Source organism: Nuphar pumila, chromosome 7, assembly GCF_984573655.1.
Source record: "Nuphar pumila chromosome 7, dmNupPumi1.hap1.1, whole genome shotgun sequence".
Classification (NCBI taxonomy): domain Eukaryota; kingdom Viridiplantae; phylum Streptophyta; class Magnoliopsida; order Nymphaeales; family Nymphaeaceae; genus Nuphar; species Nuphar pumila.
In genome coordinates this window covers 13,169,229-13,176,660 of record NC_143255.1, presented here as the reverse complement: position 1 = coordinate 13,176,660, position 7,432 = coordinate 13,169,229, and the positions used below count along the sequence as shown (strand labels likewise).

At 39.7% G+C, this 7,432-nt stretch overlaps 1 long non-coding RNA gene across 1 annotated transcript; it reads left to right on the top strand.

The window, feature by feature from the left end:
• The first annotated feature begins 602 nt into the window (after window positions 1–602).
• Window positions 603–5,273, top strand: LOC149831190 (uncharacterized). The gene is made up of 2 exons (XR_016432996.1): window positions 603–784; window positions 3,651–5,273. It is a non-coding gene; the product is annotated as an uncharacterized LOC149831190 (long non-coding RNA).
• Window positions 5,274–7,432: the final 2,159 nt, after the last annotated feature.

Genomic DNA, 7,432 nt, shown 5'->3' with positions numbered 1-7,432 from the left:
GAGAATTCGGATGGTGTAAAGCTTATACCATATCAGAATTTTTACATGTAAATGGATTTGAATATCTATCAAATTCATATATTTATCGGGTTTGGTTTTAAAAAATCAAAACCTGCCGTATCGGCATCTGATTCGGTCAGGTACCGGATAAGATCCGATTCATTGACATCCCTAGCTGAGTTACTTTCTGTTCACTCTAGCTAACTCTTAAAACTGATAGTTTTAACCTTTCTTTGGCAAATAAAATGACTTTCTTTCGAAAAAAATAAAGGTGGGCTGGCCATATTACCCATCTCCCGTCGCATGAGAGAGAGAGAGAGAGAGAGAGAGAGAGAGAGAGAGAGGTTATTTGATAATTTCTTACAAAGTTAGTGTTTTATGTTAGAGCCCCATATGCAAAAATACCATAAATTTGTCATAAGTTATCATAAGTTAGAGCCCCATATGCAAAATACCATAAAATTGAGTTGAAAGGAGCCAAACACAACCACATAGGTTTTTTTTTTATGACAAATTGCCTATTTTTTCAAAGCCATCTGTGGAATTCTGTAGTGTGCGCCATACGGCACTTCTTGCCATCCATTCCCCCTCCTCAATTACAGTACACACCATAAATTACCAAAGCAGTGCCCTCCCTACCTGTACTCAAACTTTCTCATCTTCCCTCTTTTCCTTCTCGACCTCTGCAAGCGCATCTCATCTCATCTTTCTTCTCTTCATTATTGTTAAGGGTCGGATCCCTACTTTTTAAGCCTGAATTTCTGCAGTCTCTCTTTCCTGCCAGGTACGTGATGATAACCTTTAATTATTTGTATTGATTTCTTCATTTAGGCATTGTTTGGGAGCCCGTGTTGGTGAGTAGATGAGAGTGGAGATGAGGCTGGAGTTGTAGTTGAAAATGGTCCATCTCCACTCCCAACACCAGCCTCATCTCTCAAAACGGGGTTCCCAAACACCGCATTACACCCTCGTTAAATACCATCTCCACTCTCATCTCCTCCCATCTCCGGCTAATGGTCTTGTAAGAGCTGATGTTTTTCCTCATCTGGTTGTGTTTGGTAAGAGTCAGTATGACTCTCTAGATCCTTGCTATTCTTTCCTTACAAGGGTATGACTCAATTGAGATATAGTCGAGGGCCTTATAGTTAGGAAGAATGGTTTTGGAGAACTTTTGCTTGGATTGATCATGATCTTTTTAACCAATTTTGGTGATGTTGTTGAAGACCCACTTTTTTGGTGGTGGGGGGAGAGTATCTTTTGGAATTCTTGTACCTGTCACCTGACAAACCCCCCTTTCTCCTGCATAGGTAGGCCGCCCCTGGGCTGGAACCTGGACATCCTGAACCCAGTCCGGTCTGGGTCCTGGACACATGCCTGGATCCCAGCCCTATAGGCACCGGAACAATAGCGCAGGCTCCATAGGACACAAATATCGGCGATATTTTGAAAATATTGAGATTTTATTGTGATATTTTTGCAAAATCGTAAAAAATTCTGATCAAATCGTGATATTTGCCATATAGCATCAATTGCGCAAGTTTTGGCATGTTTTATCATGATGGGATCATATTTTTTTTTTGGAAAGGCTATAGGATCAGAATTTTGATATTTTTTGGTTTCTTATATTAAAAAACCTCTTTATGTTTTTACATAAAGTTTAAATCTTTATATCCCAATTTTTCCCAAGGTATCATTTGTTTTTCCCCTTGCAAACGAGGTTTTCCTTTGCCTGGAAAATCCAGGTAATGAGATCAAGGAAGCAGTACTCTGACCTGATCCGTGCCGAATGGTGCCAGCAATTGATGGGAGTTGAAACCAGTCTCTTAATTACGGGTTCAGGGTTGGGGTTAAGGTTTGAACATAGGTCCAGACGGGTGCCGCACTCCCAGGAACAAAAAAGGCAGGTGGGTGTTGGAGAAGATGTTGCTGGGTCAGGGTGTTGAAACTTGAAACCCTATAACCAGGCTAGGGCTAAACCCCTGACCAGCTGAGGCTTTTCTGGGTTTCAAGTTTCTATGACAGAAAACCCCTTCCCCAGCACTATTCCCACTAAGAACCATGCATTCACTGACAGAAGGGACCTTAAAAGAACCTCTTTTTAGAACATTTTTAAGTAATTCGGTGCAATAGAAAACGAGTAGGGGTAGCTGCCTAGTCCTATCCGTGCCTACCGCGCCAGCTTACTGAGTTTCTGACTGTAGAGATGTGTTCTACCTGCTTGATTTAATAGGAATGGACTCTTGGATCATCCAATTCTAACGTGCAGGTTGGTTTTTATAAGGTTTGAAAATCGGCGGTCTGCAATTTTCTTCAATATTCAAGCTGAATAATTCACATTTTTTCATTGAAAAAACATGATCTAAGTGTTATTTTCTAGTAAATCAATTGCGTCCAAAAAATCTGCTGGGTCAGACTTGCAAAAAGTAATAAAAAATCCTCCTTTACTAATGGTAAGTTCCCAACTTTGGTAGACACCTACTCCCCACTCCGATAGGAAACCTCATCGGGGAGGCGTCAGCACGAGCCACTACCATGTATCTTGATGGTGTCACTAAGCTGTGATGGTGGAGGACATCAAGAACGCGAAGTGGTTCAACCCATCAAGCTGAGTAGATCACATACTACCACCAAAATTACTTGAGCCAGGGTTGCACATGGTTCTGACTCTAGCCTAATTGTGTGCCCTCTAGACTGCGACCTGGCTTAGACCCACCTGCGTCCTGCAAACACCCAGCAAGACCATTGGCTGTAGCGACTCATGGGCCAGTTTTAACCTAGCCATTTTTTCTCTGAACTGAAGTTACTGTTCTCAACCTGTATAAGCTTATGTTTATGCTAGATCCCTTCAATAAGAAGTGGGGCTTTATGCTTATGCTTATTCGATTGTATTAAAAAAAATAAGAACGTCTTTGATACTCAGGACACGCTTGTGCGAGGACTGACGGGGTCCCTGCCAGAGTGTTGTTCGATGTTTGATACTGTGGCTCATGGCATCCATGACACGTCAAACAGCGTCCTGTGACACTTTATAAAGTGTCTACACAGGATGCACCAGTCACACCCCCAAGAGTGAGACTGGCAAGTTCAGGACAAATGCCATGTGTGCTGCCCACGTAGCCTTTGTCCTGCTCGTCAAACACTCTTGAAGGGGGGCGTTTGGGGTGCTCCCATTAATAATCACCAACTATTTATCAAAGGAGAAGAATCCAGGATAAATAGTCAGACCCCTTGGGTTCCAACTATTTATCCCTGTTTTTAATGGATAAATAGTCCTGGCAAGACAGCAAAAGAAACAGATAAATAATCCTCTATTTGACTGGGTAGTCAAAATCAAGATAGATAGTCCCCGGTGACTTGTCCAAGACTATTTGTTCACCCATTCAAACGCACCCTAAGGGTTACATAGTTTGCTGCTCCACCTACTTTTGGTGTAAGTCACCCCTGAACTTGCACAATCGGCACCATGACATAATAGAAACTTACTGAGAATAATTGGGTGAAGTTTTTTGTTGTATGGATCCTTTCTTATTCATCATGCCACCTGTGTTCTGGATAGTAATTCTTGTGCAGAGGAATGTGTGGAAAAAAACTAAATAGCTGAAACTATGAAGTTTAATGCTAATTTAACTCTTCTTGTTTTGATCATGAAGGACCTGAAGGTAGAGTTGACAAGCTCTAGGTGAGTTAGGCTTCATCTCTCAATCCGCGGTGCAGTTTTTGAGCTCTTCAATTTGCAACAAAGTTGTTTGAGATATTCATCAAGAGTCAAATCAGATCTGCTCACTCCAGCCCACTTGTATAAAGTAAATCCTGCAACTATCCATAATGGTATTTGTTAAACTAGAAAATAGTGATGGATTTTGCTGTTACAGATTGGTATTTGGTAGGAGGAACCTTGATGGATAAGAGAGGACCTGATGCAGGGAACCTGGGATAGCAAAAATGCTTTATGGATACCATTCATCATGGAGATGAACAGCATCCCAAAACCTGGTGGCTTGGTCATTATCTAAACCCTATTTGAGACTATACAAGAGGACTACACTTGGTTTTCAATTACCATGTGTATCAGATGAGCTTGCTGCTGCCCAAGCTCTGTTGGCAAATTGATCACTGAACTCAGGCTTTAAGCCTGTAAACAGTTGTTACAGAAACTAATAGACAGCCTCAGAGGAACTTCATTTTCTTTTGTGATCAGAGACAATATTGAGGACTAAGTAACATGGTGCTTTCCCCCACGGTTAGAATGAACAGGAGCCAAAGAAGGGCCAATAAAGCAGCACAGAAGTTGGCAAGAATTGTGACCGAAAATGCGTTTGGCTTGATCTCTGCCATCATTCTTGATCCATCCCAATCAGTCTGCTATGTAACAACCGCAAATGCATTTCAATTCTATCTCTATGTTACATTCTTGGTGATGACCTTCGCCTCCCTCCCTGTTGGTCTCGTGCTATCATCTCTCTCCAAGAAGGAGCCCGATTCAGATGAGATTCTCTCAATTCAGCACAAGCTCAGTTGTGCAGCTGTAGCATTGGATGTTCTAGCCATGGCAACTGGTCTCTGTGTCGTTTTGCCAGAAGGACTAACAGGAATTGTTGCCTTAATCTGTTTCAAGACTGGGGATCTTGCCTATAAGATGAATCTCCATGTTTTGGTTCTCAATATGCCTGCTATCAGAGAAAATCAGAGCCACAGAAGGGCGAATAAAGCAGCTAGAAACATTGCAATGAAGGTGATCTTAACTGCTTCGACCATAATCTCCACAATGGTTCTCTCTCCATGTGATGTGATGGACTATGTAACAACCATGAGTAAATTTGGATATTATCTATCGATCATCTTCGCGATTGTGATGTTCATTTCACTCGTTCTGGGTTTCTTGCTATTGCTTCTCTCAAACAAGGTCGGGAAGCCGGATGAGATGATTTTTGTTCAGGAAAAACTCAGGGTAGCAGCTGCAGTGTCCATACTCCTTGCAATGGCAATTGGTTTAGGCTTAATTGTGAGGGAAGTCCTAATTGGGGTAGCTATAATTTGCTGCATTGCATTTGTTTTCAGACAGAAAATGAACCTTCATAACTTGATATAAGGATGTGGATAGATGCCTTTAGGATTGTAAGCTTACCATTTCATTTTTAGCATCCTTCCTTTTGCCATGGCAACAGGCCTGTGAATAGTTAGGAGGCTTTCATGTTCCATGCATCGTGCACGTGATGCTTGTTGTGTTATGCTCATTGTTTAAAATTTGATTACATGATGAAGATTTCATTGTAGATTGAAAATGAAAAAAAAAAAAGAGTACCATAAAGTATAAAATATTATACACTAGGTTACTTTTGCCTTTCTTTTAATTGTTCATGTTCTTTTCTTTTGGCACTTGGACAAGTTTTACTTTCTATATTTCTTTGTTGAATGATCAATAATCTCTTAATTCCAAAGATCATGAAGCAGCGAGGGCACAAGGCCAATATAAAACTAGGCAGAAAATTTAAAAGATGAACTTTCACTTTTCCCCCCACAGTTGCTATGCTCTGTTGGGGTTGACTGAAACTTTACCTCCTTGTTCTCTTGCTTACATAACTGGAGGCAAAAAATCAGCGTTGCTACTTTTCTTCAAAACCTGGCAAGTCATCTTAGGGAAGTGAAAACATATTATCTGGGTATAGTTTAATTTGTTTGACAAATAAATGATAGTGGAGAATTACTTGATATGGTTTAGTGATGCAACTCCAGCAGAACTGTATGAAACAAACATGGCAAAAGCAGGTTCATTATTTATTATTAAGGCTCCGTTTGGGAGCCTTGAATCAGCGGTGTGTTGTGGTTTTGCCAATGTTCTTATGCTCTTTGACTGTTTGGAAGCAAAGGAATTGCCAAAACACTGCATTGGGAATGGAGTTGTCCGTTCCATGACCACATTTTAACAACGTTCAAAAGAAATGCTTCTTAGAGGAGTAATCCATGTAAAATGACCTCGTCATTTGCAAACAATCACGAGTGATTGTCTATCTTCGGGATTTTTTGAACTTCCATCGACTACACTATTTCAAAAGGGGTCTGTCCAACCAAAGGTCCAAAATATACAACCAATGATGATCGGACGGCTTTCCTTCTCTAAAATATACAACCAATGAAAAGTCAATGGCTCACAATGCATTTAATATTTTAGAATATAAAGTATCGTGGGCTGTTGATTTTTAGTCCTTTCAAAAATACATCCAAATATCAAAAATTCATAATCTAAAACATGTCACTTACTAAATGAATAATAAAAATATATAAAGTCCAATTGATGAAAAACTCGATCGTCAGAGAAAAAATACATCAATCATCAATCGGTTGTAGATTTTGGACCTTTCTTTGGTTAGATGGTCCCCTTCACACACACACTGATCCGTGCTAAATAAGTTTTTCAAGTTTTTTTGTTTTATTTTTAAATTCTGACCTCATAGATGTGATATATGTACTTGATTTTATAGGGATCAGCTCTTGAGTGTTTGATTCTGATACATGGATTTTTATAAGGTTCGAAAACTCAACGGTACAAAATCTTTGAAAATTTTAGAGGCTCCAAATATCTTTTTTTTCATTGAAAACACATGATTAAGGTGTGGATTTCTCAAAATTCGACCATGCCCAACACATTTATGGGGTCAGAACTGAAAGAGAAGAAAAACCCATTTAGCATGTTTCATTTCACATGGACCCATTACTCTCTCTCTCTCTCTCTCTCTCTCTCTCTCTCTCTCTATATATATATATATATATATATATATAGGGCAGGGTCACTAAAATATGACCTTGTATGTGCATTTAGCATGGTCCATTTGCTGGGAATCAATTGTTGGACTGCATTTTCTACAAAAAAAGCATTATTTTGGGGTGCTTGAATATTTTCAAAAAAAATTAGTCATTGATTTCCAAGCCTCAAAAACATTGGAATTGGATGATTGAAAAGCCGGTCCCTTTAAAACCAAGCATGGACACCAGAACTCTACTTTTTCATATTTTAAGGTAGAAAGGTTGGGCCCCAAAATGGATGTTTTCCCATAATTTTTTGTAAATCCTTTGAAGTTGGACCCAGGGTTAGTGTCATCCGCCAAGGCTTAAGTCATGGTGTGGTCAACTTGGACTGATAACATTGATAATTTTGATTTTTAAATTGCAAATTGAACAGATTCATCGACCCGTTGCTTTGTTTATTGTAAATCAGATGTTTTTTAGATATTTAGCTAAACATGCTAAGAGGGGCATGATAAAAAACTGGAAGGATCACTCCCAGATTGGAACCCACTAATGGATGGTTGTTTTTGTATACAGATTTACTGCAATTACCTACAATCAATGAAGCGTTAGGGGCTGCCTAACCCCAGCTTGACTATCAAAAAACAAAAAAAATAAAAAAATACTTACTCGGGCCTGCTTGAAATGC